We start from the raw sequence: 24,682 nt of genomic DNA, 5'->3' as shown, positions 1-24,682 counted from the left end.
TTCAGTCTCAATGGCAGGGTGCGGGCCGGCCCGGCGGCGATTGCGGCGGGCAGCAGGCCTCTTGGACAGGTTGAGAGATAAAAAAATAATAATTCCCATGCAGTCTCAATGGTGGGGTGCGGGCCGGGGAATAGGCCTCTTGGCCGGGGTGAATAGTGTTGGAACACGGCCCGCGGAAATAGTAGCGGCTGGAGGTACCGGGGGCGATGCCCGCCCCGGCCCGGCGGCCAAGTTAAAAAAATAAATAATCCCCGTTCAGTCTCAATGGCAGGGTGCGGGCCGGCCCGGCGGCGAGTGCGGCGGGCAGCAGGCCTCTTGGACAGGTTGAGAGATAAAAAAATAATAATTCCCGTTCAGTCTCAATGGCAGGGTGCGGGCCGGCCCGGCGGCGATTGCGGCGGGCAGCAGGCCTCTTGGACAGGTTGAGAGATAAAAAAATAATAATTCCCATGCAGTCTCAATGGCGGGGTGCGGGCCGGGGAATAGGCCTCTTGGCCGGGGTGAATATGTTGGAACGCGGCGCGCGTAAATAGAAGCGGCTGGAGGTACCGGGGGCGAAGCCCGCCCCGGCCCGGAGGCCGAGTTAAAAAAAATAATAATCCCCGTTCAGTCTCAATGGCGGGGTGCGGGCCGGCCCGGCGGCGAGTGCGGCGGGCAGCAGGCCTCTTGGACAGGTTGAGAGATAAAAAAATAATAATTCCCGTTCAGTCTCAATGGCAGGGTGCGGGCCGGCCCGGCGGCGATTGCGGCGGTCAGCAGGCCTCTTGGACAGGTTGAGAGATAAAAAAATAATAATTCCCATGCAGTCTCAATGGCGGGGTGCGGGCCGGGGAATAGGCCTCTTGGCCGGGGTGAATATGTTGGAACGCGGCGCGCGTAAATAGAAGCGGCTGGAGGTACCGGGGGCGAAGCCCGCCCCGGCCCGGAGGCCGAGTTAAAAAAAATAATAATCCCCGTTCAGTCTCAATGGCGGGGTGCGGGCCGGCCCGGCGGCGAGTGCGGCGGGCAGCAGGCCTCTTGGACAGGTTGAGAGATAAAAAAATAATAATTCCCGTGCAGTCTCAATGGCGGGGTGCGGGCCGGGGAATAGGCCTCTTGGCCGGGGTGAATAGTGTTGGAACACGGCCCGCGGAAATAGTAGCGGCTGGAGGTACCGGGGGCGATGCCCGCCCCGGCCCGGCGGCCAAGTTAAAAAAATAAATAATCCCCGTTCAGTCTCAATGGCAGGGTGCGGGCCGGCCCGGCGGCGATTGCGGCGGGCAGCAGGCCTCTTGGACAGGTTGAGAGATAAAAAAATAATAATTCCCATGCAGTCTCAATGGCAGGGTGCGGGCCGGCCCGGCGGCGATTGCGGCGGGCAGCAGGCCTCTTGGACAGGTTGAGAGATAAAAAAATAATAATTCCCATGCAGTCTCAATGGCGGGGTGCGGGCCGGGGAATAGGCCTCTTGGCCGGGGTGAATATGTTGGAACGCGGCGCGCGTAAATAGAAGCGGCTGGAGGTACCGGGGGCGAAGCCCGCCCCGGCCCGGAGGCCGAGTTAAAAAAAAAAATAATCCCCGTTCAGTCTCAATGGCGGGGTGCGGGCCGGCCCGGCGGCGAGTGCGGCGGGCAGCAGGCCTCTTGGACAGGTTGAGAGATAAAAAAATAATAATTCCCGTGCAGTCTCAATGGCGGGGTGCGGGCCGGGGAATAGGCCTCTTGGCCGGGGTGAATAGTGTTGGAACACGGCCCGCGGAAATAGTAGCGGCTGGAGGTACCGGGGGCGATGCCCGCCCCGGCCCGGCGGCCAAGTTAAAAAAATAAATAATCCCCGTTCAGTCTCAATGGCAGGGTGCGGGCCGGCCCGGCGGCGATTGCGGCGGGCAGCAGGCCTCTTGGACAGGTTGAGAGATAAAAAAATAATAATTCCCGTGCAGTCTCAATGGCGGGGTGCGGGCCGGGGAATAGGCCTCTTGGCCGGGGTGAATAGTGTTGGAACACGGCCCGCGGAAATAGTAGCGGCTGGAGGTACCGGGGGCGATGCCCGCCCCGGGCCGGCGGCCAAGTTAAAAAAATAAATAATCCCCGTTCAGTCTCAATGGCAGGGTGCGGGCCGGCCCGGCGGCGAGTGCGGCGGGCAGCAGGCCTCTTGGACAGGTTGAGAGATAAAAAAATAATAATTCCCGTTCAGTCTCAATGGCAGGGTGCGGGCCGGCCCGGCGGCGATTGCGGCGGGCAGCAGGCCTCTTGGACAGGTTGAGAGATAAAAAAATAATAATTCCCATTCAGTCTCAATGGCGGGGTGCGGGCCGGGGAATAGGCCTCTTGGCAGGGGTGAATATGTTGGAACGCGGCGCGCGTAAATAGAAGCGGCTGGAGGTACCGGGGGCGAAGCCCGCCCCGGCCCGGAGGCCGAGTTAAAAAAAATAATAATCCCCGTTCAGTCTCAATGGCGGGGTGCGGGGCCGGCCCGGCGGCGAGTGCGGCGGGCAGCAGGCCTCTTGGACAGGTTGAGAGATAAAAAAATAATAATTCCCATGCAGTCTCAATGGCGGGGTGCGGGCCGGGGAATAGGCCTCTTGGCCGGGGTGAATAGTGTTGGAACACGGCCCGCGGAAATAGTAGCGGCTGGAGGTACCGGGGGCGATGCCCGCCCCGGCCCGGCGGCCAAGTTAAAAAAATAAATAATCCCCGTTCAGTCTCAATGGCAGGGTGCGGGCCGGCCCGGCGGCGAGTGCGGCGGGCAGCAGGCCTCTTGGACAGGTTGAGAGATAAAAAAATAATAATTCCCGTTCAGTCTCAATGGCAGGGTGCGGGCCGGCCCGGCGGCGATTGCGGCGGGCAGCAGGCCACTTGGACAGGTTGAGAGATAAAAAAATAATAATTCCCATGCAGTCTCAATGGCGGGGTGCGGGCCGGGGAATAGGCCTCTTGGCCGGGGTGAATATGTTGGAACGCGGCCCGCGTAAATAGAAGCGGCTGGAGGTACCGGGGGCGATGCCCGCCCTGGCCCGGCGGCCAAGTTAAAAAAATAAATAATCCCCGTTCAGTCTCAATGGCAGGGTGCGGGCCGGCCCGGCGGCGAGTGCGGCGGGCAGCAGGCCTCTTGGACAGGTTGAGAGATAAAAAAATAATAATTCCCGTTCAGTCTCAATGGCAGGGTGCGGGCCGGCCCGGCGGCGATTGCGGCGGGCAGCAGGCCTCTTGGACAGGTTGAGAGATAAAAAAATAATAATTCCCATGCAGTCTCAATGGCGGGGTGCGGGCCGGGGAATAGGCCTCTTGGCCGGGGTGAATATGTTGGAACGCGGCGCGCGTAAATAGAAGCGGCTGGAGGTACCGGGGGCGAAGCCCGCCCCGGCCGGACGCCGAGTTAAAAAAAATAATAATCCCCGTTCAGTCTCAATGGCGGGGTGCGGGCCGGCCCGGCGGCGAGTGCGGCGGGCAGCAGGCCTCTTGGACAGGTTGAGAGATAAAAAAATAATAATTCCCGTTCAGTCTCAATGGCAGGGTGCGGGCCGGCCCGGCGGCGATTGCGGCGGGCAGCAGGCCTCTTGGACAGGTTGAGAGATAAAAAAATAATAATTCCCATGCAGTCTCAATGGCGGGGTGCGGGCCGGGGAATAGGCCTCTTGGCCGGGGTGAATATGTTGGAACGCGGCGCGCGTAAATAGAAGCGGCTGGAGGTACCGGGGGCGAAGCCCGCCCCGGCCGGACGCCGAGTTAAAAAAAATAATAATCCCCGTTCAGTCTCAATGGCGGGGTGCGGGCCGGCCCGGCGGCGAGTGCGGCGGGCAGCAGGCCTCTTGGACAGGTTGAGAGATAAAAAAATAATAATTCCCGTGCAGTCTCAATGGCGGGGTGCGGGCCGGGGAATAGGCCTCTTGGCCGGGGTGAATAGTGTTGGAACACGGCCCGCGGAAATAGAAGCGGCTGGAGGTACCGGGGGCGATGCCCGCCCCGGCCCGGCGGCCAAGTTAAAAAAATAAATAATCCCCGTTCAGTCTCAATGGCAGGGTGCGGGCCGGCCCGGCGGCGAGTGCGGCGGGCAGCAGGCCTCTTGGACAGGTTGAGAGATAAAAAAATAATAATTCCCGTGCAGTCTCAATGGCGGGGTGCGGGCCGGGGAATAGGCCTCTTGGCCGGGGTGAATAGTGTTGGAACACGGCCCGCGGAAATAGTAGCGGCTTGAGGTACCGGGGGCGATGCCCGCCCCGGCCCGGCGGCCAAGTTAAAAAAATAAATAATCCCCGTTCAGTCTCAATGGCAGGGTGCGGGCCGGCCCGGCGGCGATTGCGGCGGGCAGCAGGCCTCTTGGACAGGTTGAGAGATAAAAAAATAATAATTCCCATGCAGTCTCAATGGTGGGGTGCGGGCCGGGGAATAGGCCTCTTGGCCGGGGTGAATAGTGTTGGAACACGGCCCGCGGAAATAGTAGCGGCTGGAGGTACCAGGGGCGATGCCCGCCCCGGCCCGGCGGCCAAGTTAAAAAAATAAATAATCCCCGTTCAGTCTCAATGGCAGGGTGCGGGCCGGCCCGGCGGCGAGTGCGGCGGGCAGCAGGCCTCTTGGACAGGTTGAGAGATAAAAAAATAATAATTCCCGTTCAGTCTCAATGGCAGGGTGCGGGCCGGCCCGGCGGCGATTGCGGCGGGCAGCAGGCCTCTTGGACAGGTTGAGAGATAAAAAAATAATAATTCCCATGCAGTCTCAATGGCGGGGTGCGGGCCGGGGAATAGGCCTCTTGGCCGGGGTGAATATGTTGGAACGCGGCGCGCGTAAATAGAAGCGGCTGGAGGTACCGGGGGCGAAGCCCGCCCCGGCCCGGAGGCCGAGTTAAAAAAAATAATAATCCCCGTTCAGTCTCAATGGCGGGGTGCGGGCCGGCCCGGCGGCGAGTGCGGCGGGCAGCAGGCCTCTTGGACAGGTTGAGAGATAAAAAAATAATAATTCCCGTGCAGTCTCAATGGCGGGGTGCGGGCCGGGGAATAGGCCTCTTGGCCGGGGTGAATAGTGTTGGAACACGGCCCGCGGAAATAGTAGCGGCTGGAGGTACCGGGGGCGATGCCCGCCCCGGGCCGGCGGCCAAGTTAAAAAAATAAATAATCCCCGTTCAGTCTCAATGGCAGGGTGCGGGCCGGCCCGGCGGCGAGTGCGGCGGGCAGCAGGCCTCTTGGACAGGTTGAGAGATAAAAAAATAATAATTCCCATGCAGTCTCAATGGCGGGGTGCGGGCCGGGGAATAGGCCTCTTGGCCGGGGTGAATATGTTGGAACGCGGCGCGCGTAAATAGAAGCGGCTGGAGGTACCGGGGGCGAAGCCCGCCCCAGCCCGGACGCCGAGTTAAAAAAAATAATAATCCCCGTTCAGTCTCAATGGCGGGGTGCGGGCCGGCCCGGCGGCGAGTGCGGCGGGCAGCAGGCCTCTTGGACAGGTTGAGAGATAAAAAAATAATAATTCCCGTGCAGTCTCAATGGCGGGGTGCGGGCCGGGGAATAGGCCTCTTGGCCGGGGTGAATAGTGTTGGAACACGGCCCGCGGAAATAGTAGCGGCTGGAGGTACCGGGGGCGATGCCCGCCCCGGCCCGGCGGCCAAGTTAAAAAAATAAATAATCCCCGTTCAGTCTCAATGGCAGGGTGCGGGCCGGCCCGGCGGCGATTGCGGCGGGCAGCAGGCCTCTTGGACAGGTTGAGAGATAAAAAAATAATAATTCCCATGCAGTCTCAATGGCGGGGTGCGGGCCGGGGAATAGGCCTCTTGGCCGGGGTGAATAGTGTTGGAACACGGCCCGCGGAAATAGTAGCGGCTGGAGGTACCGGGGGCGATGCCCGCCCCGGCCCGGCGGCCAAGTTAAAAAAATAAATAATCCCGTTCAGTCTCAATGGCAGGGTGCGGGCCGGCCCGGCGGCGATTGCGGCGGGCAGCAGGCCTCTTGGACAGGTTGAGAGATATAAAAATAATAATTCCCGTGCAGTCTCAATGGCGGGGTGCGGGCCGGCCCGGCGGACGAGTGTGGCCGGGGAAGAGGCCTCTTGGCCGGGGTGAATATGTTGGAACGCGGCGCGCGTAAATAGAAGCGGCTGGAGGTACCGGGGGCGAAGCCCGCCCCGGCCCGGAGGCCGAGTTAAAAAAAATAATAATCCCCGTTCAGTCTCAATGGCGGGGTGCGGGCCGGCCCGGCGGCGAGTGCGGCGGGCAGCAGGCCTCTTGGACAGGTTGAGAGATAAAAAAATAATAATTCCCGTGCAGTCTCAATGGCGGGGTGCGGGCCGGCCCGGCGGACGAGTGTGGCCGGGGAAGAGGCCTCTTGGCCGGGGTGAATATGTTGGAACGCGGCGCGCGTAAATAGAAGCGGCTGGAGGTACCGGGGGCGAAGCCCGCCCCGGCCCGGAGGCCGAGTTAAAAAAAATAAATAATCCCGTACAGTCTCAATGGCGGGGTGCGGGCCGGCCCGGCGGCGAGTGCGGCGGGCAGCAGGCCTCTTGGACAGGTTGAGAGATAAAAAAATAATAATTCCCGTGCAGTCTCAATGGCGGGGTGCGGGCCGGCCCGGCGGACGAGTGTGGCCGGGGAAGAGGCCTCTTGGCCGGGGTGAATATGTTGGAACGCGGCGCGCGTAAATAGAAGCGGCTGGAGGTACCGGGGGCGAAGCCCGCCCCGGCCCGGAGGCCAGGTTAAAAAAAATAATAATCCCCGTTCAGTCTCAATGGCGGGGTGCGGGCCGGCCCGGCGGCGAGTGCGGCGGGCAGCAGGCCTCTTGGACAGGTTGAGAGATAAAAAAATAATAATTCCCGTTCAGTCTCAATGGCAGGGTGCGGGCCGGCCCGGCGGCGATTGCGGCGGGCAGCAGGCCTCTTGGACAGGTTGAGAGATAAAAAAATAATAATTCCCATGCAGTCTCAATGGCGGGGTGCGGGCCGGGGAATAGGCCTCTTGGCCGGGGTGAATATGTTGGAACGCGGCGCGCGTAAATAGAAGCGGCTGGAGGTACCGGGGGCGAAGCCCGCCCCGGCCCGGAGGCCGAGTTAAAAAAAATAATAATCCCCGTTCAGTCTCAATGGCGGGGTGCGGGCCGGCCCGGCGGCGAGTGCGGCGGGCAGCAGGCCTCTTGGACAGGTTGAGAGATAAAAAAATAATAATTCCCGTGCAGTCTCAATGGTGGGGTGCGGGCCGGGGAATAGGCCTCTTGGCCGGGGTGAATAGTGTTGGAACACGGCCCGCGGAAATAGTAGCGGCTGGAGGTACCGGGGGCGATGCCCGCCCCGGGCCGGCGGCCAAGTTAAAAAAATAAATAATCCCCGTTCAGTCTCAATGGCAGGGTGCGGGCCGGCCCGGCGGCGAGTGCGGCGGGCAGCAGGCCTCTTGGACAGGTTGAGAGATAAAAAAATAATAATTCCCATGCAGTCTCAATGGCGGGGTGCGGGCCGGGGAATAGGCCTCTTGGCCGGGGTGAATATGTTGGAACGCGGCGCGCGTAAATAGAAGCGGCTGGAGGTACCGGGGGCGAAGCCCGCCCCAGCCCGGACGCCGAGTTAAAAAAAATAATAATCCCCGTTCAGTCTCAATGGCGGGGTGCGGGCCGGCCCGGCGGCGAGTGCGGCGGGCAGCAGGCCTCTTGGACAGGTTGAGAGATAAAAAAATAATAATTCCCGTGCAGTCTCAATGGCGGGGTGCGGGCCGGGGAATAGGCCTCTTGGCCGGGGTGAATAGTGTTGGAACACGGCCCGCGGAAATAGTAGCGGCTGGAGGTACCGGGGGCGATGCCCGCCCCGGCCCGGCGGCCAAGTTAAAAAAATAAATAATCCCCGTTCAGTCTCAATGGCAGGGTGCGGGCCGGCCCGGCGGCGATTGCGGCGGGCAGCAGGCCTCTTGGACAGGTTGAGAGATAAAAAAATAATAATTCCCATGCAGTCTCAATGGCGGGGTGCGGGCCGGGGAATAGGCCTCTTGGCCGGGGTGAATAGTGTTGGAACACGGCCCGCGGAAATAGTAGCGGCTGGAGGTACCGGGGGCGATGCCCGCCCCGGCCCGGCGGCCAAGTTAAAAAAATAAATAATCCCGTTCAGTCTCAATGGCAGGGTGCGGGCCGGCCCGGCGGCGATTGCGGCGGGCAGCAGGCCTCTTGGACAGGTTGAGAGATATAAAAATAATAATTCCCGTGCAGTCTCAATGGCGGGGTGCGGGCCGGCCCGGCGGACGAGTGTGGCCGGGGAAGAGGCCTCTTGGCCGGGGTGAATATGTTGGAACGCGGCGCGCGTAAATAGAAGCGGCTGGAGGTACCGGGGGCGAAGCCCGCCCCGGCCCGGAGGCCGAGTTAAAAAAAATAATAATCCCCGTTCAGTCTCAATGGCGGGGTGCGGGCCGGCCCGGCGGCGAGTGCGGCGGGCAGCAGGCCTCTTGGACAGGTTGAGAGATAAAAAAATAATAATTCCCGTGCAGTCTCAATGGCGGGGTGCGGGCCGGCCCGGCGGACGAGTGTGGCCGGGGAAGAGGCCTCTTGGCCGGGGTGAATATGTTGGAACGCGGCGCGCGTAAATAGAAGCGGCTGGAGGTACCGGGGGCGAAGCCCGCCCCGGCCCGGAGGCCGAGTTAAAAAAAATAAATAATCCCGTACAGTCTCAATGGCGGGGTGCGGGCCGGCCCGGCGGCGAGTGCGGCGGGCAGCAGGCCTCTTGGACAGGTTGAGAGATAAAAAAATAATAATTCCCGTGCAGTCTCAATGGCGGGGTGCGGGCCGGCCCGGCGGACGAGTGTGGCCGGGGAAGAGGCCTCTTGGCCGGGGTGAATATGTTGGAACGCGGCGCGCGTAAATAGAAGCGGCTGGAGGTACCGGGGGCGAAGCCCGCCCCGGCCCGGAGGCCAGGTTAAAAAAAATAATAATCCCCGTTCAGTCTCAATGGCGGGGTGCGGGCCGGCCCGGCGGCGAGTGCGGCGGGCAGCAGGCCTCTTGGACAGGTTGAGAGATAAAAAAATAATAATTCCCGTTCAGTCTCAATGGCAGGGTGCGGGCCGGCCCGGCGGCGATTGCGGCGGGCAGCAGGCCTCTTGGACAGGTTGAGAGATAAAAAAATAATAATTCCCATGCAGTCTCAATGGCGGGGTGCGGGCCGGGGAATAGGCCTCTTGGCCGGGGTGAATAGTGTTGGAACACGGCCCGCGGAAATAGTAGCGGCTGGAGGTACCGGGGGCGATGCCCGCCCCGGGCCGGCGGCCAAGTTAAATAAATAAATAATCCCCGTTCAGTCTCAATGGCAGGGTGCGGGCCGGCCCGGCGGCGATTGCGGCGGGCAGCAGGCCTCTTGGACAGGTTGAGAGATAAAAAAATAATAATTCCCGTGCAGTCTCAATGGCGGGGTGCGGGCCGGGGAATAGGCCTCTTGGCCGGGGTGAATAGTGTTGGAACACGGCCCGCGGAAATAGTAGCGGCTGGAGGTACCGGGGGCGATTCCCGCCCCGGCCCGGCGGCCAAGTTAAAAAAATAAATAATCCCCGTTCAGTCTCAATGGCAGGGTGCGGGCCGGCCCGGCGGCGATTGCGGCGGGCAGCAGGCCTCTTGGACAGGTTGAGAGATAAAAAAATAATAATTCCCATGCAGTCTCAATGGCGGGGTGCGGGCCGGGGAATAGGCCTCTTGGCCGGGGTGAATATGTTGGAACGCGGCGCGCGTAAATAGAAGCGGCTGGAGGTACCGGGGGCGAAGCCCGCCCCGGCCCGGAGGCCGAGTTAAAAAAAATAATAATCCCCGTTCAGTCTCAATGGCGGGGTGCGGGCCGGCCCGGCGGCGAGTGCGGCGGGCAGCGGGCCTCTTGGACAGGTTGAGAGATAAAAAAATAATAATTCCCGTGCAGTCTCAATGGCGGGGTGCGGGCCGGCCCGGCGGCGAGTGCGGCGGGCAGCAGGCCTCTTGGACAGGTTGAGAGATAAAAAAATAATAATTCCCGTTCAGTCTCAATGGCAGGGTGCGGGCCGGCCCGGCGGCGATTGCGGCGGGCAGCAGGCCTCTTGGACAGGTTGAGAGATAAAAAAATAATAATTCCCATACAGTCTCAATGGCGGGGTGCGGGCCGGGGAATAGGCCTCTTGGCCGGGGTGAATAGTGTTGGAACACGGCCCGCGGAAATAGTAGCGGCTGGAGGTACCGGGGGCGATGCCCGCCCCGGGCCGGCGGCCAAGTTAAAAAAATAAATAATCCCCGTTCAGTCTCAATGGCAGGGTGCGGGCCGGCCCGGCGGCGATTGCGGCGGGCAGCAGGCCTCTTGGACAGGTTGAGAGATAAAAAAATAATAATTCCCGTGCAGTCTCAATGGCGGGGTGCGGGCCGGGGAATAGGCCTCTTGGCCGGGGTGAATAGTGTTGGAACACGGCCCGCGGAAATAGTAGCGGCTGGAGGTACCGGGGGCGATTCCCGCCCCGGCCCGGCGGCCAAGTTAAAAAAATAAATAATCCCCGTTCAGTCTCAATGGCAGGGTGCGGGCCGGCCCGGCGGCGATTGCGGCGGGCAGCAGGCCTCTTGGACAGGTTGAGAGATAAAAAAATAATAATTCCCATGCAGTCTCAATGGCGGGGTGCGGGCCGGGGAATAGGCCTCTTGGCCGGGGTGAATAGTGTTGGAACACGGCCCGCGGAAATAGTAGCGGCTGGAGGTACCGGGGGCGATGCCCGCCCCGGGCCGGCGGCCAAGTTAAAAAAATAAATAATCCCCATTCAGTCTCAATGGCAGGGTGTGGGCCGGCCCGGCGGCGATTGCGGCGGGCACGGCCTCTTGGACAGGTTGAGAGATAAAAAAATAATAATTCCCGTTCAGTCTCAATGGCAGGGTGCGGGCCGGCCCGGCGGCGATTGCGGCGGGCAGCAGGCCTCTTGGACAGGTTGAGAGATAAAAAAATAATAATTCCCATGCAGTCTCAATGGCGGGGTGCGGGCCGGGGAATAGGCCTCTTGGCCGGGGTGAATAGTGTTGGAACACGGCCCGCGGAAATAGTAGCGGCTGGAGGTACCGGGGGCGATGCCCGCCCCGGGCCGGCGGCCAAGTTAAAAAAATAAATAATCCCCGTTCAGTCTCAATGGCGGGGTGCGGGCCGGCCCGGCGGCGAGTGAGGCGGGCAGCAGGCCTCTTGGACAGGTTGAGAGATAAAAAAATAATAATTCCCGTTCAGTCTCAATGGCAGGGTGCGGGCCGGCCCGGCGGCGATTGCGGCGGGCAGCAGGCCTCTTGGACAGGTTGAGAGATAAAAAAATAATAATTCCCATACAGTCTCAATGGCGGGGTGCGGGCCGGGGAATAGGCCTCTTGGCCGGGGTGAATAGTGTTGGAACACGGCCCGCGGAAATAGTAGCGGCTGGAGGTACCGGGGGCGATGCCCGCCCCGGGCCGGCGGCCAAGTTAAAAAAATAAATAATCCCCGTTCAGTCTCAATGGCAGGGTGCGGGCCGGCCCGGCGGCGATTGCGGCGGGCAGCAGGCCTCTTGGACAGGTTGAGAGATAAAAAAATAATAATTCCCGTGCAGTCTCAATGGCGGGGTGCGGGCCGGGGAATAGGCCTCTTGGCCGGGGTGAATAGTGTTGGAACACGGCCCGCGGAAATAGTAGCGGCTGGAGGTACCGGGGGCGATTCCCGCCCCGGCCCGGCGGCCAAGTTAAAAAAATAAATAATCCCCGTTCAGTCTCAATGGCAGGGTGCGGGCCGGCCCGGCGGCGATTGCGGCGGGCAGCAGGCCTCTTGGACAGGTTGAGAGATAAAAAAATAATAATTCCCATGCAGTCTCAATGGCGGGGTGCGGGCCGGGGAATAGGCCTCTTGGCCGGGGTGAATAGTGTTGGAACACGGCCCGCGGAAATAGTAGCGGCTGGAGGTACCGGGGGCGATGCCCGCCCCGGGCCGGCGGCCAAGTTAAAAAAATAAATAATCCCCATTCAGTCTCAATGGCAGGGTGTGGGCCGGCCCGGCGGCGATTGCGGCGGGCACGGCCTCTTGGACAGGTTGAGAGATATAAAAATAATAATTCCCGTGCAGTCTCAATGGCGGGGTGCGGGCCGGCCCGGCGGACGAGTGTGGCCGGGGAAGAGGCCTCTTGGCCGGGGTGAATATGTTGGAACGCGGCGCGCGTAAATAGAAGCGGCTGGAGGTACCGGGGGCGAAGCCCGCCCCGGCCCGGAGGCCGAGTTAAAAAAAATAATAATCCCCGTTCAGTCTCAATGGCGGGGTGCGGGCCGGCCCGGCGGCGAGTGCGGCGGGCAGCAGGCCTCTTGGACAGGTTGAGAGATAAAAAAATAATAATTCCCGTGCAGTCTCAATGGCGGGGTGCGGGCCGGGGAATAGGCCTCTTGGCCGGGGTGAATAGTGTTGGAACACGGCCCGCGGAAATAGTAGCGGCTGGAGGTACCGGGGGCGATGCCCGCCCCGGGCCGGCGGCCAAGTTAAAAAAATAAATAATCCCCGTTCAGTCTCAATGGCAGGGTGCGGGCCGGCCCGGCGGCGATTGCGGCGGGCAGCAGGCCTCTTGGACAGGTTGAGAGATAAAAAAATAATAATTCCCATGCAGTCTCAATGGCGGGGTGCGGGCCGGGGAATAGGCCTCTTGGCCGGGGTGAATAGTGTTGGAACACGGCCCGCGGAAATAGTAGCGGCTGGAGGTACCGGGGGCGATGCCCGCCCCGGGCCGGCGGCCAAGTTAAAAAAATAAATAATCCCGTTCAGTCTCAATGGCAGGGTGCGGGCCGGCCCGGCGGCGATTGCGGCGGGCAGCAGGCCTCTTGGACAGGTTGAGAGATAAAAAAATAATAATTCCCATGCAGTCTCAATGGCGGGGTGCGGGCCGGGGAAAAGGCCTCTTGGCCGGGGTGAATATGTTGGAACGCGGCGCGCGTAAATAGAAGCGGCTGGAGGTACCGGGGGCGAAGCCCGCCCCGGCCCGGAGGCCGAGTTAAAAAAAATAATAATCCCCGTTCAGTCTCAATGGCGGGGTGCGAGTGCGGCGGGCAGCAGGCCTCTTGGACAGGTTGAGAGATAAAAAAATAATAATTCCCGTTCAGTCTCAATGGCAGGGTGCAGGCCGGCCCGGCGGCGATTGCGGCAGGCAGCAGGCCTCTTGGACAGGTTGAGAGATAAAAAAATAATAATTCCCGTGCAGTCTCAATGGCGGGGTGCGGGCCGGGGAATAGGCCTCTTGGCCGGGGTGAATAGTGTTGGAACACGGCCCGCGGAAATAGTAGCGGCTGGAGGTACCGGGGGCGATGCCCGCCCCGGCCCGGCGGCCAAGTTAAAAAAATAAATAATCCCCGTTCAGTCTCAATGGCAGGGTGCGGGCCGGCCCGGCGGCGATTGCGGCGGGCAGCAGGCCTCTTGGACAGGTTGAGAGATAAAAAAATAATAATTCCCATGCAGTCTCAATGGCGGGGTGCGGGCGGGGGAATAGGCCTCTTGGCCGGGGTGAATAGTGTTGGAACACGGCCCGCGGAAATAGTAGCGGCTGGAGGTACCGGGGGCGATGCCCGCCCCGGCCCGGCGGCCAAGTTAAAAAAATAAATAATCCCCGTTCAGTCTCAATGGCAGGGTGCGGGCCGGCCCGGCGGCGAGTGCGGCGGGCAGCAGGCCTCTTGGACAGGTTGAGAGATAAAAAAATAATAATTCCCGTTCAGTCTCAATGGCAGGGTGCGGGCCGGCCCGGCGGCGATTGCGGCGGGCAGCAGGCCTCTTGGACAGGTTGAGAGATAAAAAAATAATAATTCCCATGCAGTCTCAATGGCGGGGTGCGGGCCGGGGAATAGGCCTCTTGGCCGGGGTGAATATGTTGGAACGCGGCGCGCGTAAATAGAAGCGGCTGGAGGTACCGGGGGCGAAGCCCGCCCCGGCCCGGAGGCCGAGTTAAAAAAAATAATAATCCCCGTTCAGTCTCAATGGCGGGGTGCGGGCCGGCCCGGCGGCGAGTGCGGCGGGCAGCAGGCCTCTTGGACAGGTTGAGAGATAAAAAAATAATAATTCCCGTGCAGTCTCAATGGCGGGGTGCGGGCCGGGGAATAGGCCTCTTGGCCGGGGTGAATAGTGTTGGAACACGGCCCGCGGAAATAGTAGCGGCTGGAGGTACCGGGGGCGATGCCCGCCCCGGCCCGGCGGCCAAGTTAAAAAAATAAATAATCCCCGTTCAGTCTCAATGGCAGGGTGCGGGCCGGCCCGGCGGCGATTGCGGCGGGCAGCAGGCCTCTTGGACAGGTTGAGAGATAAAAAAATAATAATTCCCGTGCAGTCTCAATGGCGGGGTGCGGGCCGGGGAATAGGCCTCTTGGCCGGGGTGAATAGTGTTGGAACACGGCCCGCGGAAATAGTAGCGGCTGGAGGTACCGGGGGCGATGCCCGCCCCGGCCCGGCGGCCAAGTTAAAAAAATAAATAATCCCCGTTCAGTCTCAATGGCGGGGTGCGGGCCGGCCCGGCGGCGAGTGCGGCGGGCAGCAGGCCTCTTGGACAGGTTGAGAGATAAAAAAATAATAATTCCCGTGCAGTCTCAATGGCGGGGTGCGGGCCGGGGAATAGGCCTCTTGGCCGGGGTGAATAGTGTTGGAACACGGCCCGCGGAAATAGTAGCGGCTGGAGGTACCGGGGGCGATGCCCGCCCCGGGCCGGCGGCCAAGTTAAAAAAATAAATAATCCCCGTTCAGTCTCAATGGCAGGGTGCGGGCCGGCCCGGCGGCGATTGCGGCGGGCAGCAGGCCTCTTGGACAGGTTGAGAGATAAAAAAATAATAATTCCCATGCAGTCTCAATGGCGGGGTGCGGGCCGGGGAATAGGCCTCTTGGCCGGGGTGAATAGTGTTGGAACACGGCCCGCGGAAATAGTAGCGGCTGGAGGTACCGGGGGCGATGCCCGCCCCGGGCCGGCGGCCAAGTTAAAAAAATAAATAATCCCGTTCAGTCTCAATGGCAGGGTGCGGGCCGGCCCGGCGGCGATTGCGGCGGGCAGCAGGCCTCTTGGACAGGTTGAGAGATAAAAAAATAATAATTCCCATGCAGTCTCAATGGCGGGGTGCGGGCCGGGGAATAGGCCTCTTGGCCGGGGTGAATAGTGTTGGAACACGGCCCGCGGAAATAGAAGCGGCTGGAGGTACCGGGGGCGATGCCCGCCCCGGCCCGGCGGCCAAGTTAAAAAAATAAATAATCCCCGTTCAGTCTCAATGGCAGGGTGCGGGCCGGCCCGGCGGCGATTGCGGCGGGCAGCAGGCCTCTTGGACAGGTTGAGAGATAAAAAAATAATAATTCCCATGCAGTCTCAATGGCGGGGTGCGGGCCGGGGAATAGGCCTCTTGGCCGGGGTGAATAGTGTTGGAACACGGCCCGCGGAAATAGTAGCGGCTGGAGGTACCGGGGGCGATGCCCGCCCCGGGCCGGCGGCCAAGTTAAAAAAATAAATAATCCCCATTCAGTCTCAATGGCAGGGTGCGGGCCGGCCCGGCGGCGATTGCAGCGGGCACCCGGCCTCTTGGACAGGTTGAGAGATATAAAAATAATAATTCCCGTGCAGTCTCAATGGCGGGGTGCGGGCCGGCCCGGCGGACGAGTGTGGCCGGGGAAGAGGCCTCTTGGCCGGGGTGAATATGTTGGAACGCGGCGCGCGTAAATAGTAGCGGCTGGAGGTACCGGGGGCGAAGCCCGCCCCGGCCCGGAGGCCGAGATAAAAAAAATAATAATCCCCGTTCAGTCTCAATGGCGGGGTGCGGGCCGGCCCGGCGGCGAGTGCGGCGGGCAGCAGGCCTCTTGGACAGGTTGAGAGATAAAAAAATAATAATTCCCGTGCAGTCTCAATGGCGGGGTGCGGGCCGGGGAATAGGCCTCTTGGCCGGGGTGAATAGTGTTGGAACACGGCCCGCGGAAATAGTAGCGGCTGGAGGTACCGGGGGCGATGCCCGCCCCGGCCCGGCGGCCAAGTTAAAAAAATAAATAATCCCCGTTCAGTCTCAATGGCAGGGTGCGGGCCGGCCCGGCGGCGATTGCGGCGGGCAGCAGGCCTCTTGGACAGGTTGAGAGATAAAAAAATAATAATTCCCATGCAGTCTCAATGGCGGGGTGCGGGCCGGGGAATAGGCCTCTTGGCCGGGGTGAATAGTGTTGGAACACGGCCCGCGGAAATAGTAGCGGCTGGAGGTACCGGGGGCGATGCCCGCCCCGGCCCGGCGGCCAAGTTAAAAAAATAAATAATCCCCGTTCAGTCTCAATGGCAGGGTGCGGGCCGGCCCGGCGGCGATTGCGGCGGGCAGCAGGCCTCTTGGACAGGTTGAGAGATAAAAAAATAATAATTCCCATGCAGTCTCAATGGCGGGGTGCGGGCCGGGGAATAGGCCTCTTGGCCGGGGTGAATAGTGTTAGAACACGGCCCGCGGAAATAGTAGCGGCTGGAGGTACCGGGGGCGATGCCCGCCCCGGGCCGGCGGCCAAGTTAAAAAAATAAATAATCCCGTTCAGTCTCAATGGCAGGGTGCGGGCCGGCCCGGCGGCGATTGCGGCGGGCAGCAGGCCTCTTGGACAGGTTGAGAGATAAAAAAATAATAATTCCCATGCAGTCTCAATGGCGGGGTGCGGGCCGGGGAATAGGCCTCTTGGCCGGGGTGAATATGTTGGAACGCGGCGCGCGTAAATAGAAGCGGCTGGAGGTACCGGGGGCGAAGCCCGCCCCGGCCCGGAGGCCGAGTTAAAAAAAATAATAATCCCCGTTCAGTCTCAATGGCGGGGTGCGAGTGCGGCGGGCAGCAGGCCTCTTGGACAGGTTGAGAGATAAAAAAATAATAATTCCCGTTCAGTCTCAATGGCAGGGTGCGGGCCGGCCCGGCGGCGATTGCGGCGGGCAGCAGGCCTCTTGGACAGGTTGAGAGATAAAAAAATAATAATTCCCATGCAGTCTCAATGGCGGGGTGCGGGCCGGGGAATAGGCCTCTTGGCCGGAGTGAATAGTGTTGGAACACGGCCCGCGGAAATAGTAGCGGCTGGAGGTACCGGGGGCGATGCCCGCCCCGGGCCGGCGGCCAAGTTAAAAAAATAAATAATCCCCGTTCAGTCTCAATGGCAGGGTGCGGGCCGGCCCGGCGGCGATTGCGGCGTGCAGCAGGCCTCTTGGACAGGTTGAGAGATAAAAAAATAATAATTCCCGTGCAGTCTCAATGGCGGGGTGCGGGCCGGGGAATAGGCCTCTTGGCCGGGGTGAATAGTGTTGGAACACGGCCCGCGGAAATAGTAGCGGCTGGAGGTACCGGGGGCGATGCCCGCCCCGGCCCGGCGGCCAAGTTAAAAAAATAAATAATCCCGTTCAGTCTCAATGGCAGGGTGCGGGCCGGCCCGGCGGCGATTGCGGCGGGCAGCAGGCCTCTTGGACAGGTTGAGAGATAAAAAAATAATAATTCCCGTGCAGTCTCAATGGCGGGGTGCGGGCCGGGGAATAGGCCTCTTGGCCGGGGTGAATAGTGTTAGAACACGGCCCGCGGAAATAGTAGCGGCTGGAGGTACCGGGGGCGATGCCCGCCCCGGGCCGGCGGCCAAGTTAAAAAAATAAATAATCCCGTTCAGTCTCAATGGCAGGGTGCGGGCCGGCCCGGCGGCGATTGCGGCGGGCAGCAGGCCTCTTGGACAGGTTGAGAGATAAAAAAATAATAATTCCCATGCAGTCTCAATGGCGGGGTGCGGGCCGGGGAATAGGCCTCTTGGCCGGGGTGAATATGTTGGAACGCGGCGCGCGTAAATAGAAGCGGCTGGAGGTACCGGGGGCGAAGCCCGCCCCGGCCCGGAGGCCGAGTTAAAAAAAATAATAATCCCCGTTCAGTCTCAATGGCGGGGTGCGAGTGCGGCGGGCAGCAGGCCTCTTGGACAGGTTGAGAGATAAAAAAATAATAATTCCCGTTCAGTCTCAATGGCAGGGTGCGGGCCGGCCCGGCGGCGATTGCGGCGGGCAGCAGGCCTCTTGGACAGGTTGAGAGATAAAAAAATAATAATTCCCATGCAGTCTCAATGGCGGGGTGCGGGCCGGGGAATAGGCCTCTTGGCCGGGGTGAATAGTGTTGGAACACGGCCCGCGGAAATAGTAGCGGCTGGAGGTACCGGGGGCGATGCCCGCCCCGGGCCGGCGGCCAAGTTAAAAAAATAAATAATCCCCGTTCAGTCTCAATGGCAGGGTGCGGGCCGGCCCGGCGGCGATTGCGGCGTGCAGCAGGCCTCTTGGACAGGTTGAGAGATAAAAAAATAATAATTCCCGTGCAGTCTCAATGGCGGGGTGCGGGCCGGGGAATAGGCCTCTTGGCCGGGGTGAATAGTGTTGGAACACGGCCCGCGGAAATAGTAGCGGCTGGAGGTACCGGGGGCGATGCCCGCCCCGGCCCGGCGGCCAAGTTAAAAAAATAAATAATCCCGTTCAGTCTCAATGGCAGGGTGCGGGCCGGCCCGGCGGCGATTGCGGCGGGCAGCAGGCCTCTTGGACAGGTTGAGAGATAAAAAAATAATAATTCCCGTGCAGTCTCAATGGCGGGGTGCGGGCCGGGGAATAGGCCTCTTGGCCGGGGTGAATAGTGTTGGAACACGGCCCGCGGAAATAGTAGCGGCTGGAGGTACCGGGGGCGATGCCCGCCCCGGCCCGGCGGCCAAGTTAAAAAAATAAATAATCCCCGTTCAGTCTCAATGGCAGGGTGCGGGCCGGCCCGGCGGCGATTGCGGCGGGCAGCAGGCCTCTTGGACAGGTTGAGAGATAAAAAAATAATAATTCCCATGCAGTCTCAATGGTGGGGTGCGGGCCGGGGAATAGGCCTCTTGGCCGGGGTGAATAGTGTTGGAACACGGCCCGCGGAAATAGTAGCGGCTGGAGGTACCGGGGGCGATGCCCGCCCCGGCCCGGCGGCCAAGTTAAAAAAATAAATAATCCCCGTTCAGTCTCAATGGCAGGGTGCGGGCCGGCCCGGCGGCGAGTGCGGCGGGCAGCAGGCCTCTTGGACAGGTTGAGAGATAAAAAAATAATAATTCCCGTTCAGTCTCAATGGCAGGGTGCGGGCCGGCCCGGCGGCGATTGCGGCGGGCAGCAGGCCTCTTGGACAGGTTGAGAGATAAAAAAATAATAATTCCCATGCAGTCTCAATGGCGGGGTGCGGGCCGGGGAATAGGCCTCTTGGCCGGGGTGAATATGTTGGAACGCGGCGCGCGTAAATAGAAGCGGCTGGAGGTACCGGGGGCGAAGCCCGCCCCGGCCCGGAGGCCGAGTTAAAAAAAACAATAATCCCCGTTCAGTCTCAATGGCAGGGTGCGGGCCGGCCCGGCGGCGAGTGCGGCGGGCAGCAGGCCTCTTGGACAGGTTGAGAGATAAAAAAATAATAATTCCCGTGCAGTCTCAATGGAGGGGTGCGGGCCGGGGAATAGGCCTCTTGGCCGGGGTGAATAGTGTTGGAACACGGCCCGCGGAAATAGAAGCGGCTGGAGGTACCGGGGGCGAAGCCCGCCCCGGCCCGGAGGCCGAGTTAAAAAAAAAAAAAATCCCCGTTCAGTCTCAATGGCGGGGTGCGGGCCGGCCCGGCGGCGAGTGCGGCGGGCAGCAGGCCTCTTGGACAGGTTGAGAGATAAAAAAATAATAATTCCCGTTCAGTCTCAATGGCAGGGTGCGGGCCGGCCCGGCGGCGATTGCGGCGGGCAGCAGGCCTCTTGGACAGGTTGAGAGATAAAAAAATAATAATTCCCATGCAGTCTCAATGGCGGGGTGCGGGCCGGGGAATAGGCCTCTTGGCCGGGGTGAATATGTTGGAACGCGGCGCGCGTAAATAGAAGCGGCTGGAGGTACCGGGGGCGAAGCCCGCCCCGGCCCGGACGCCGAGTTAAAAAAAATAATAATCCCCGTTCAGTCTCAATGGCGGGGTGCGGGCCGGCCCGGCGGCGAGTGCGGCGGGCAGCAGGCCTCTTGGACAGGTTGAGAGATAAAAAAATAATAATTCCCGTGCAGTCTCAATGGCGGGGTGCGGGCCGGGGAATAGGCCTCTTGGCCGGGGTGAATAGTGTTGGAACACGGCCCGCGGAAATAGTAGCGGCTGGAGGTACCGGGGGCGATGCCCGCCCCGGCCCGGCGGCCAAGTTAAAAAAATAAATAATCCCCGTTCAGTCTCAATGGCAGGGTGCGGGCCGGCCCGGCGGCGATTGCGGCGGGCAGCAGGCCTCTTGGACAGGTTGAGAGATAAAAAAATAATAATTCCCATGCAGTCTCAATGGCGGGGTGCGGGCCGGGGAATAGGCCTCTTGGCCGGGGTGAATAGTGTTGGAACACGGCCCGCGGAAATACTAGCGGCTGGAGGTACCGGGGGCGATGCCCGCCCCGGGCCGGCGGCCAAGTTAAAAAAATAAATAATCCCCGTTCAGTCTCAATGGCAGGGTGCGGGCCGGCCCGGCGGCGATTGCGGCGGGCAGCAGGCCTCTTGGACAGGTTGAGAGATAAAAAAATAATAATTCCCGTGCAGTCTCAATGGCGGGGTGCGGGCCGGGGAATAGGCCTCTTGGCCGGGGTGAATAGTGTTGGAACACGGCCCGCGGAAATAGTAGCGGCTGGAGGTACCGGGGGCGATGCCCGCCCCGGCCCGGCGGCCAAGTTAAAAAAATAAATAATCCCCGTTCAGTCTCAATGGCAGGGTGCGGGCCGGCCCGGCGGCGATTGCGGCGGGCAGCAGGCCTCTTGGACAGGTTGAGAGATAAAAAAAATAATAATTCCCATGCAGTCTCAATGGCGGGGTGCGGGCCGGGGAATAGGCCTCTTGGCCGGGGTGAATAGTGTTGGAACACGGCCCGCGGAAATAGTAGCGGCTGGAGGTACCGGGGGCGATGCCCGCCCCGGGCCCAAGTCAAAAAAATAAATAATCCCCGTTCAGTCTCAATGGCAGGGTGCGGGCCGGCCCGGCGGCGAGTGCGGCGGGCAGCAGGCCTCTTGGACAGGTTGAGAGATAAAAAAATAATAATTCCCGTTCAGTCTCAATGGCAGGGTGCGGGCCGGCCCGGCGGCGATTGCGGCGGGCAGCAGGCCTCTTGGACAGGTTGAGAGATAAAAAAATAATAATTCCCATGCAGTCTCAATGGCGGGGTGCGGGCCGGGGAATAGGCCTCTTGGCCGGGGTGAATATGTTGGAACGCGGCGCGCGTAAATAGAAGCGGCTGGAGGTACCGGGGGCGAAGCCCGCCCCGGCCCGGACGCCGAGTTAAAAAAAATAATAATCCCCGTTCAGTCTCAATGGCGGGGTGCGGGCCGGCCCGGCGGCGAGTGCGGCGGGCAGCAGGCCTCTTGGACAGGTTGAGAGATAAAAAAATAATAATTCCCGTGCAGTCTCAATGGCGGGGTGCGGGCCGGGGAATAGGCCTCTTGGCCGGGGTGAATAGTGTTGGAACACGGCCCGCGGAAATAGTAGCGGCTGGAGGTACCGGGGGCGATGCCCGCCCCGGGCCGGCGGCCAAGTTAAAAAAATAAATAATCCCCGTTCAGTCTCAATGGCAGGGTGCGGGCCGGCCCGGCGGCGATTGCGGCGGGCAGCAGGCCTCTTGGACAGGTTGAGAGATAAAAAAATAATAATTCCCGTGCAGTCTCAATGGCGGGGTGCGGGCCGGGGAATAGGCCTCTTGGCCGGGTTGAATAGTGTTGGAACACGGCCCGCGGAAATAGTAGCGGCTGGAGGTACCGGGGGCGATGCCCGCCCCGGCCCGGCGGCCAAGTTAAAAAAATAAATAATCCCCGTTCAGTCTCAATGGCAGGGTGCGGGCCGGCCCGGCGGCGATTGCGGCGGGCAGCAGGCCTCTTGGACAGGTTGAGAGATAAAAAAATAATAATTCCCATGCAGTCTCAATGGCGGGGTGCGGGCCGGGGAATAGGCCTCTTGGCCGGGGTGAATAGTGTTGGAACACGGCCCGCGGAAATAGTAGCGGCTGGAGGTACCGGGGGCGATGCCCGCCCCGGCCCGGCGGCCAAGTTAAAAAAATAAATAATCCCCGTTCAGTCTCAATGGCAGGGTGCGGGCCGGCCCGGCGGCGAGTGCGGCGGGCAGCAGGCCTCTTGGACAGGTTGAGAGATAAAAAAATAATAATTCCCGTTCAGTCTCAATGGCAGGGTGCGGGCCGGCCCGGTGGCGATTGCGGCGGGCAGCAGGCCACTTGGACAGGTTGAGAGATAAAAAAATAATAATTCCCATGCAGTCTCAATGGCGGGGTGCGGGCCGGGGAATAGGCCTCTTGGCCGGGGTGAATATGTTGGAACGCGGCGCGCGTAAATAGAAGCGGCTGGAGGTACCGGGGGCGAAGCCCGCCCCGGCCCGGAGGCCGAGTTAAAAAAAATAATAATCCCCGTTCAGTCTCAATGGCGGGGTGCGGGCCGGCCCGGCGGCGAGTGCGGCGGGCAGCAGGCCTCTTGGACAGGTTGAGAGATAAAAAAATAATAATTCCCGTGCAGTCTCAATGGCGGGGTGCGGGCCGGGGAATAGGCCTCTTGGCCGGGGTGAATAGTGTTGGAACACGGCCCGCGGAAATAGTAGCGGCTGGAGGTACCGGGGGCGATGCCCGCCCCGGCCCGGCGGCCAAGTTAAAAAAATAAATAATCCCCGTTCAGTCTCAATGGCAGGGTGCGGGCCGGCCCGGCGGCGATTGCGGCGGGCAGCAGGCCTCTTGGACAGGTTGAGAGATAAAAAAATAATAATTCCCGTGCAGTCTCAATGGCGGGGTGCGGGCCGGGGAATAGGCCTCTTGGCCGGGGTGAATAGTGTTGGAACACGGCCCGCGGAAATAGTAGCGGCTGGAGGTACCGGGGGCGATGCCCGCCCCGGGCCGGCGGCCAAGTTAAAAAAATAAATAATCCCCGTTCAGTCTCAATGGCAGGGTGCGGGCCGGCCCGGCGGCGAGTGCGGTGGGCAGCAGGCCTCTTGGACAGGTTGAGAGATAAAAAAATAATAATTCCCGTTCAGTCTCAATGGCAGGGTGCGGGCCGGCCCGGCGGCGATTGCGGCGGGCAGCAGGCCTCTTGGACAGGTTGAGAGATAAAAAAATAATAATTCCCATGCAGTCTCAATGGCGGGGTGCGGGCTGGGGAATAGGCCTCTTGGCCGGGGTGAATAGTGTTGGAACACGGCCCGCGGAAATAGTAGCGGCTGGAGGTACCGGGGGCGATGCCCGCCCCGGGCCGGCGGCCAAGTTAAAAAAATAAATAATCCCCGTTCAGTCTCAATGGCAGGGTGCGGGCCGGCCCGGCGGCGATTGCGGCGGGCAGCAGGCCTCTTGGACAGGTTGAGAGATAAAAAAATAATAATTCCCGTGCAGTCTCAATGGCGGGGTGCGGGCCGGGGAATAGGCCTCTTGGCCGGGGTGAATAGTGTTGGAACACGGCCCGCGGAAATAGTAGCGGCTGGAGGTACCGGGGGCGATGCCCGCCCCGGCCCGGCGGCCAAGTTAAAAAAATAAATAATCCCCGTTCAGTCTCAATGGCAGGGTGCGGGCCGGCCCGGCGGCGAGTGCGGCGGGCAGCAGGCCTCTTGGACAGGTTGAGAGATAAAAAAATAATAATTCCCGTTCAGTCTCAATGGCAGGGTGCGGGCCGGCCCGGCGGCGATTGCGGCGGGCAGCAGGCCTCTTGGACAGGTTGAGAGATAAAAAAATAATAATTCCCATGCAGTCTCAATGGCGGGGTGCGGGCCGGGGAATAGGCCTCTTGGCCGGGGTGAATATGTTGGAACGCGGCGCGCGTAAATAGAAGCGGCTGGAGGTACCGGGGGCGAAGCCCGCCCCGGCCCGGAGGCCGAGTTAAAAAAAATAATAATCCCCGTTCAGTCTCAATGGCGGGGTGCGGGCCGGCCCGGCGGCGAGTGCGGCGGGCAGCAGGCCTCTTGGACAGGTTGAGAGATAAAAAAATAATAATTCCCGTGCAGTCTCAATGGCGGGGTGCGGGCCGGGGAATAGGCCTCTTGGCCGGGGTGAATAGTGTTGGAACACGGCCAGCGGAAATAGTAGCGGCTGGAGGTACCGGGGGCGATGCCCGCCCCGGCCCGGCGGCCAAGTTAAAAAAATAAATAATCCCCGTTCAGTCTCAATGGCAGGGTGCGGGCCGGCCCGGCGGCGATTGCGGCGGGCAGCAGGCCTCTTGGACAGGTTGAGAGATAAAAAAATAATAATTCCCGTGCAGTCTCAATGGCGGGGTGCGGGCCGGGGAATAGGCCTCTTGGCCGGGGTGAATAGTGTTGGAACACGGCCCGCGGAAATAGTAGCGGCTGGAGGTACCGGGGGCGATGCCCGCCCCGGCCCGGCGGCCAAGTTAAAAAAATAAATAATCCCCGTTCAGTCTCAATGGCAGGGTGCGGGCCGGCCCGGCGGCGAGTGCGGCGGGCAGCAGGCCTCTTGGACAGGTTGAGAGATAAAAAAATAATAATTCCCGTTCAGTCTCAATGGCAGGGTGCGGGCCGGCCCGGCGGCGATTGCGGCGGGCAGCAGGCCTCTTGGACAGGTTGAGAGATAAAAAAATAATAATTCCCATGCAGTCTCAATGGCGGGGTGCGGGCCGGGGAATAGGCCTCTTGGCCGGGGTGAATATGTTGGAACGCGGCGCGCGTAAATAGAAGCGGCTGGAGGTACCGGGGGCGAAGCCCGCCCCGGCCGGACGCCGAGTTAAAAAAAATAATAATCCCCGTTCAGTCTCAATGGCGGGGTGCGGGCCGGCCCGGCGGCGAGTGCGGCGGGCAGCA

This window comes from Hippocampus zosterae, chromosome 15 (genome assembly GCF_025434085.1).
Source record: "Hippocampus zosterae strain Florida chromosome 15, ASM2543408v3, whole genome shotgun sequence".
NCBI lineage: Eukaryota > Metazoa > Chordata > Actinopteri > Syngnathiformes > Syngnathidae > Hippocampus > Hippocampus zosterae.
This window is presented reverse-complemented; position numbering follows the sequence as displayed.